This window comes from Theobroma cacao, chromosome 8, assembly GCF_053813885.1.
Source record: "Theobroma cacao isolate CCN51 chromosome 8, ASM5381388v1, whole genome shotgun sequence".
NCBI classification, from domain to species: domain Eukaryota; kingdom Viridiplantae; phylum Streptophyta; class Magnoliopsida; order Malvales; family Malvaceae; genus Theobroma; species Theobroma cacao.
In genome coordinates this window covers 30171121-30180977 of record NC_142646.1, presented here as the reverse complement: position 1 = coordinate 30180977, position 9857 = coordinate 30171121, and positions in this window count along the sequence as shown.

The following is a 9857-nucleotide window of genomic DNA, read 5'->3' as shown; positions in this document are numbered from 1 at the left end:
ACTCTCTTGCTAGCAGGCAATGTCATGAAGACATGATCCGTTCATTCTAAGTGCCTTTATATCTCCAAGGCATCATTTGGTCAAATACTGTTAGGTTATCATTCGCTTAGGGTAATCTGTTCCTAGGGTTCATCATAGCCTCTAGGAGTCCTAATCTAGGCTTATCCAACACAGGCAACTTATGTGGCTTACACTAAAGAGCACAATCACACACAATTCCACATTTTTACTCTATAGCCTAAGCACTACATCTAGACAAACACGTACATATTCACATATATAATCTATTCTAGTAACATGGCAGAACCTTTAACAGGTGTCATGCATCACATGCATTTAAAATTAGTGATAAATTGGAGGTGCTTCCACCGCCAAGCTCAACTTTAGTCTCCGATCATCCTCTAGCTTGCCAAAGAGTCAATTTACTTCGTTTCCACCTTAGAACATATCAAAACATCGAATTATTAATTCAATCTGGGCTTTCCACAAATGCCAGCTTTCTAAAATAATCAAATCCTTAACAATCCAACATATAAGCTCAAATTCTTCTTTAATAAGCTAAACTTATGCCTTAGAAGCTAGATTGTATGAATCTTAGCTCCAAATTCCAACCAAATCGGGAGAAATTAGTTTTCTTAGAATCTAATCGATTAAATTAAAAAATAATCGATAAAAACATTTAATCTTACCTCAATCGATTAAATTAGTTCATATTAGCTTTAAATCACTCGAAAAATCTATTTGGGGCTTAGGGTTTTCGAAGGTTAAAGAGAAGAAGAGTTAGGGTTTTGTTTAAAATGGGGTGAATAGCTCGAAAGCTTGTTTTTTTTTTTTTTTTTTTTGCTTTCCTTTAGTGAGGTATCGATACATTTGCTCTTATTTTGACTAAATCTATTGATACATTACCATATGCATCAATAAATTTCAAGCAAAATAGCTCACTACTTAACATGTATCCATACATGAAGGGAATGTATCAATACATTTTCCCTTTGGTGCTCTTTGCCTCAAATGTATCGAATCATTTGGATAATGTATCGATACATGTTCATCTTTGGCCAAATCTATCGATACATTCTTGAATGTATTGATAGAAAATCTCTTTGAGGCCTTTATTATTTTTTCTGCCAAGAATGTATCGATATGTTTTTCCCTGTAGGTAGATTTTCTCTCTTCCAAACTTAACACCCTAAAATCATTTCCTATTGATATCACACTTCAAACAATTCATATAAGCTCAAACCCGAAAACATATATCTTCGAATATGTCCTCAAATTCAAATCAAGGCCTCAAACCATAGGATTTGTCACATAATTCCATAAAATTTGCCTAAGTGTCAATATACACACGTTCATACTCTTGGCAAATGTAACATATCATCAAAGTTCCCAAGGCATAATATATCTCATAAATCATTCTTAATTAACTTAATTTACACCAAGAATTGGGGGCGTTACAATTCCACCTTTAGTTGTAACTGTTGGACTATGAATTATTTTGCTACCTATTGAATCTTCCATCAAATTACATTGAATGGTAATAGGTTAGACAACAATCGCTTAAATGCCCATATCCACAAAGCTCACATGTCACAAAAGGTCTTTGAAAAACATTAACACCCCAAGTGTCAATTCTTTGAGACAAAGCATCTACTTTGGTGGTCAAAGCACTGATAGCCAATCATAATCACTAGCAACCCTTCTAGGCATAAACTGTTCAAATGCCCATTGATAGTTATAATAATTCATTATCTCAACTAAAAGTACCCGAAAAACAAAGAAAGAAAAACTGGAATTAAGATTAATTTGTGAATATTAATATTGGCAAAATAAATAGGAAAACAAATCCTTGGCAACGACCCAAAAAACTTGTTGTTGTTGATTTCTCACATAAACTAGTAATATAGTGATAAAGAAGAATATCGTTTCCCATAGAGATTTGTTCCTAAATCTTTACTAAGTACTAAAATTATGGCAAACTAATCTTATTCAAGTAACTAAGGTTTTTAGAAAATTAATTAAAACTAAATTAAAGCAAATACTAAATTAATTAATAGAATTTAAAATTTGACTTGAGAAAAAGCAATAAACTAAAACCTAGGATTATAGATTCATGTAACACTTCATCTGATACCAGTTTCTTTTATTTATATTCATGGGTGGTTTTACTAACTTAAAATCCAAAGCTATGTACAAGTCTCCGTCAAGATGCTTGGATAAATACCGAACTTAATTGGGTCACTATATATCTATAAAAATCTATCACATCCCATTTCTTGGAAGAATTGTGACCTGCGCATGGACCCAAACGAGCATAACCCATTAAGCCCAAGCAAGCCTCTTATCATAACATCATCAAACATTCATCATCACATGCGGAAGCGTCATATCACATCCATTAACGTATATAATTGTAATACATACATTCTTAAAACTTATTACACAATAAAGAAATTTCTCAACTTAATTGTGTAAGATCAACTTAATACATCTATATGTGTATTAACAAGTGCCACTACTATAGTGCACAATAATATAAACATTAAACATCAGCAGCACCCTCGGGTGTCTATATAAGCTCTTGAACTATGATCATGATCTCATACATAACATTATGCATATAAGATGCCCAAACATTGGCGATATCAACATAAACATATTCATAGTTTGTAAACAAAACATAAAGTAAAGACCAACTCATCAGCAGAACGTGACCGACCTTTTAGGCATCAAGTGGCTACTAGACACCTACTATGGAATGAAGACCGAACATTGGTATTCATGACATTGGCTGCTATCAGACGCTATCATTGATCTACAACAAAATAAATGGGGAAAAATAACGTGTGAGTCACAAAGACTTTGTGAGTGGAGACGGGAAAGGGACAAGCCAAGGCATAAGAGTATTTCATAACCATGCATTTAGAACTCATGCTGTTCATAACTTCCTAATTATAAAATTCATTATACATGTCATTTAAACTCATTTAAATACCTTTCGTTTGAAAACAAACTTATATAAACCTTTAGAAATCCTTTACCTTTAAAATCCTCATCAAATTCACTCAAACATCCTTTTCTGTATCATATCTATTGATACATTATTGAATCTATCAATACTTTCAAGCATATTGATACATTGGTAAAATGTATCGATACATTTCACACAAAAAGTCTCTTATGGCAATCTGTTTAGAATGTATCGATACATGCTCCAAATGCATCGATACTTTGAACATAGAGACCAAGTGTTTGGACAATTTCAACATTTTTTGCCATTCTTTAAGTCCTCTTACATCTCGGGAACTATCTTTAAGGCTCAATTCTTCTCACTAAGCACATTCTCATGCCATTATAAGGTATAAACCATAAACACTACTCATATGAACTCAACATACAACATACCATAAACATAACAACCATAATCACTTCATTAGCATTAAAACTCACACAGTGTGATGGTTTGACCCCCATCAACCTTGGGCTGGCAACGTACATTGCCATTGCACCTTGGGCATTTTAGGATGCATCATAAGAGTGAAGTCATCACTTAAACGCCGTGAGAGTGGTATTAATTGCACTTTTTGTGTCAAGCCCAGCTCTACAATATGTTTATTATGCCATTCCTACATAAGAATGCATGTTTGCTTACTTGGGTACCTTGAAAATCGTTAAAGGACGATAATGTACCAAATGGTACAACTAAGTTGATTTAAGCCTCGAACTAGTTTAAATAGAGATTTTAAGATGAAATTGAGAATTTTAAAACCCCAGAATGACTTAAAATAGTAATTCAGAGTTCGAGGATCGATTTGGAGTCAAATTAGAATTTTCATGACCTAGGGGCAAAATGGTCATTTTACCACTTGAGGTTAAAATTGGAATGTTGGAAGAAGTTTTTTTTTTTTTCTCAAGATTGACTATTTAGAGCATAATTTGAGTTTGAGAAGTGAAAATTTTTAATTTCGACATTTTTTCGAGCATAAGGGCAAAATAGTCATTTTGCCACTCCAAGGGCAAAATTGTAATTTTACACACCCAACACTTGTCCAACACATGAATTTCACCCATTATTATTATGGATAATTTAAGGATTTTATGTGGTGGAGAAAGAAAGCTTAATAGTTAAGAATTTAAAAATGGACCAATGGAATGGTGACAAGTGTCAAGCTTTTATTTCTTTATTATTTTCCTTATAAATTAGCACAAAATCAGCTCATTTCTCATTCTTATGGTCGGCCAAAGCAAGAACAAAGGAAGAAAAGGAAGAACAAAAACCCTAGAGTGAAAATTCAAGAGAAAATTGATGGATTTCAAGTAATCAAGCCATCAAAGGTGAAATTTCTTAACTCTAGCTTGTGATCTATCTTTCCTATGCATTATTTTGCATTTTTCATGGTTGAGTCACAAGATATCATGAAGGATAATGTGCTAATCAAACCCTAAGAGAGAGAATTTGATGATGATTTAGATAGATTTTAAGATATTTTAGTGTTTTTAGTTGATTGGTGATGTGTAGCATGAAAATCAAGCAAGAAAAATTCATGTTCTTCCATAACCCATCATTGGCTGAATTCTCCATGTGGAATATTGATGATGATTTTGATTTTATTTCAAGTGATTTGGTTAAGAATTAGTGATTTATGGTGTGAGAATCAAGCTTGAAAAATTATATTGTTAGTGAACCCTCCATGGCCGAATTTTCTAAGAGAAAATGTGAGGATGATTTTGCCATATTTCAAGTTATTTAATTTTTGTTTGATGATTTGGAGTATTGGGAGAAAAATAGAATTATTTGGAGTTGAATTGGACGTATTGACCAATTAATCGGGTGATAGATCGAATTAGGCCAATACCATTTTATTTAGGTACACAATTGAATTTGTGTAGAACACCGTGTTTAGACGATAATCCTAACAATTTACATCCCATTTCATGCATTAGTATAGAGCTTGAATTAGATTTATAACAATTTAGCACAAATGTAGTAAATGGCTTATTGTGCATTATGTTTAGGTGGTGAGCTTTCTGGCAAAAGTCAAGAGATAGTACCCAAGGGTCAAGAATTGGAGTACTCGAAATTCGATTCCCGAAATAATGAGTAACCTTATTATCGTCTGAATTATCTAAAGTAGTTTTTATTCATTTTTGTGATTTGATAGAAAAATGAGTTTAAATGGTAAATCTTTATGTTTTATAAGCAAAATGTGATTAAATGAAATGATTTTATAAAATTGTCTTAAAATTGAAAGATGGTTTTGAAAATGGAATAATTAGAGACTAATTGATATGTTATAAATCATGGTTTGAACTGAATGGCTTATGACAATATTGGCATGAATGGTTGAATTGGTAAATGTGCTGAAAATGTATGAACTGTTGATTTGCCTTGAGAGGCTATAAAATAAACTAATTGCCATGTCATGCTATCGCAAATTTTATTATATGGTGGGTTTAGCTTGCTGCAATGGACGGGTTCTATGGACCAGCCTTTTTGAGGGGCACGGAATCTAGTTATATTCTTACCTCAATCGGAGAGGTGTGTAAGGTAACTCCTGAGGTACAACTTTAGAGTTCACTTCACGCAAAACCACCACGTGAAGGTGAACTCAACCAACGTCAAGGAATGACTATGTTTTCAAAACAAAAAAATAATTTATGCGTACATAACTTTTTAACAGCCTTGGCGAACTCTGTTGGGATAGCCCCAGGCCAAGGTATCCCTGATAACTGAGTATGAGAATGATTTTGGCACAAGCCAAACTTTTCAGGAAATCATAAGCCTCGTTGTTTATTTGGGTGAAATGAATCTATTTTATCTTATTAAAATGAGTTCGATATGTTATGAATCATTTTTATGCTAATCTATTTTATCTGTCTTCATTTACTCAGCTTTAGATATTTTAGATGATATTTGTTTACTCACTGGGATTATATAATCTCACCACCCTCCTTTCCACCCATTTTAGGCTTAAGATAGTCGGCAAATAGCTCATTTCGTTGAGGGCTACAGTTGGACTTGCATCCTAAAAAACTGTAGGTTTACCGCTTTTGATACTTTCAGTCGTTCGTGGGCCCACATGTCATTGTAAATTAAATCTTATGCTTTGGTTATCTGTATTACAGTATGTATGAATTTATTTAGCTTTTACGTTACAAAAATTATTTACCGGTAACTTTATAAATATTGTTTTATAAGAAAATAGAATATTTTATTGAATATTTTTATTATATTCAAATAGTCATAATTTCATTTTAAATGAAGGTTTTAGACATTTAAACTTATTTTTGATTATGAATTATGTGTTTTATACTCGCATACTACATTTTTAGCTAGTTTCGAAATTTTAGGGGAAAATGATCAGAATGCCCCTGTGAGAAAAAAATTATTTTTCTATTGTTTTGATTTGAAAATAGTTTAAAATCTTTTAGAACATGATATTTGGCAATGGTTGCTCACAGGGGAAATATGAAACTGATATTAAAGCCTTGCAAGGTTCCGGGTTGGCATTTAGAGTAATGAATATCGATCGGGACACCGCGGCCATTGTCATGGGCTCGAGGGGAGTACCGGATCGTGACACTTTGAGTCTCATGCTCATAGTATGTGGTATGTGGAATGTCTTTCACATACATGCTTACTCATCTCATACGGTATATGAAATTCTCATCATATACATAATCTCATGGCATTTATCATGCTTGCTCAATCATCTCATGTAGTATGTGGAATTTACATCATATACATAATCTCATGGCATTAATCATGCACACTTACTCACCTCGTATGGTATATGAAATCTACATCATATACAAAATCTTATAGTATACATCATGCATACTTGATCATCTCATATAGTATATAGAATTTACATCATATACATAATCTTATGGCATTCATCATACCAAACATGCACATCATAACATCTATAATTAAACATACAATATCTCGTACTCACACTAGTCTGAAAACTGAAGTAATTGAGTGGTCTTCAAACACAAGGTGCTTGTCCCCCCTTGTTGAAAACTAATACATAGTAGAGTATTTACATACATAGTATATTTATAAACATTTTTAAAACCATTGAGTAAATCACATCACAATAATTATCAATTTATTTTCTTAGAAAATCATTTTCATTCTAAAATCTCAAATCCTTTGATAACCAATTTAGAGATATAATTTCAACATACATAAAGAATCCTTTTCATCGAAATCAGGCTAGCTTTACATATTAGAATAACTTGAAAGTGGTGTATCCACTCACCTAATTAGAGAGTCGATTCCTAGTTCCAATCACAACTCCTTTTTGGTATTATCCATGGAGTTTTCAAGTGTTCTTATCATACAACAATCATCACAATCATTTCTTAGAATAAGAATTTATTAATAATCATTCTAGGTACTTTTGAAACTGCCTGACTTTGGCTAAACTAATTTTCTAGCTAAAACCCATGCTTAGAAACCCATAAATCTTCCATCCTTACCTTAGATGAGCTTAAATGCTTAAGCAAATCATAAAACCTTTAAACTTTAATCACCAATAAAAAAATCTTAGCAATAACACAGCTATTTAAATTCTGAAAATCCAAAGCCAAAAGATTTAAAAGCTAAAAATGTCATCTTTTTCCATAAAAACCTAAAACTAAGCTTTAAAAATCATAAAAATGAAATTTTGGGTTAAAAATGAGTTGGAAGAGCTTAAGAATAGGTGTTTTACCTTGCTAATATGGCTAAGGGTTGCCAACCCTCTAAAAATGTAACATATTTATAGGTTAGGGTGTAAAAATACATTTTTACCTTTTTTATTTTTCTAAAATCAATGAAATGTATCGATGCATTTGGTTTTGGGGAAAATGTATTGATACATTTTGAACATGTATCGATACATGTTCATCAGAAACCCATTATGGGCAAAATGTATCGATACATCATGAACATATATCGATAAATTTGAGATAGAATACAGTTTCTAAGGCAGATTGCCTATAAAAACCTGCACAGCTTATTTACATTAAATACTATTTAAGTAAATATCCTCTTGACTTTTTACTCTTTATTTACTTAAGATATTTAATGTAAACAAGCAAACAACCCCCCATTTGGATTTAATAAAAATATCAAAAAAATCAAAATCTAATTTTTGGTTTCAAGAACAAAATTGAAGAAGTTCGACTGAAATTAAATTTACGGTTCCCATTCACCCTAGCAAATGTGCTTAAAAAATTATGGAAAAATCATTTTTGATTACATAAAAATTAAAGGAATCATTACCGTCATTTTTTATTTCAAAAAGACTATTTTATAAAAAAATCATATATTTTGACCCCTTCCATACTTAGAAATTTTTTTGCTTCAAAAGTGACAGATAACAAAAAGTGTAAATAATTCTTTTGAAGGTTCAATTTAAGTTTGATGTTTAAAACATGTAATCTATATGCTCACCTAAGATTTTTCTAACTTATCTTCTTACTCAAGGTGGGATTTCATAGAATCAATTAAATAAGGTTTATTAAGTGAGTGTTCTAATTTGCCTATGTATAGCAATTAACGTATGTCTACCCAAATAGCAACTCAAATCACTTAAGTGACATGAACATACACTATTCAAATCTTAGTCGAAACTAAAATCGCTTTGTCAAATCTTAATTAGATTCAAAAATTAGTTTATTGTTGATCTGACAATTAAAAGCATTAAGAGCATATTTGAATAAGCAAATCTATACCCATTCACAGTAAATAAAAGAGAAACAAATATTCAAATTACATGTTGAAATCCACTACAATCCTAGAAAAATAGTTTAGCTCATAATATCTACTAAAAACTTCATCAAAAGAAAATTAGCCATTAATCCAATTCAAAAAAATAAGAAAAATAAAAAATTAGAGAGAGAAAACTAATAGTTAAAGCATTGGGATCTTGATTCTCTCTCAAATTCTTTTGCTTTGTTTTTTACTCTTTTTCTCTAGAGAAATTGCCTACTACTTCCTCCAAAAACCTTTGAAAAAGGCCCCTTAAATAGCCTTCAAAAGCCCTACCTTCCAAAATCTCGTAAGATCTTTATCTTTGGAAAAACTCCTTGAGGGTCGCAGCCCTCACTTATTCTGCCTTGTTTTCTTAGGTTGTGGTGCAATACTTTAACTTTGACAAGTGTTTTGACCACCTTTTTTATCAGAAATGCGTGAAGTGGTAAATATAGAAGCTATAGACCTGTCTCTTAGCTTTTCACTGGTCTAATAATCACATCATTTGGAGTTTTGTAAAGATAGTTATGATCAAAATACCATAACATGTTAAGAAAATTCTACACTTAATCATCCTTGCTTAGTTCACCTCCACGAAGTTTTATGCACTTGCACACCTTCAAAACAAAAAAAGAAAAATTAGTGATGGATCAAATTAGGACTTTTAACATAAAAATGGGCTAAGATTACTAAAATTAAAATAATCCAAAATGTATTAAACTTAATAACAAAAAGCATAAAAACTACCTACAATTACATAAAAACGTAAAGATTTGGCTATTTTTAATAATCAAAATGTGGGAAAATAACTCTATATCATAGAGTTATCAAACCACTATATAATTTATGTGTCTTGATTATAATTTTCTGCATTGTGGTTTATTGCTTGCATTTGCCTTAGAATAATCTTTATTTTGTTTTGACACAAAAAGAATCTTTTAGTTGCCAAAGGATTTGATTTTTATGCTTGTTTTAAAAGGATTTTTCTTAAATACTAATTCACCCCCTCTTAGTATATTTTGCTTTGAGCTTATATTACTAACAAGTAGTATCAGAGCTAGGGCTTAATTTTATAGGTTTAATAGCATTGAGTGATTTGTAATAGAAGCTC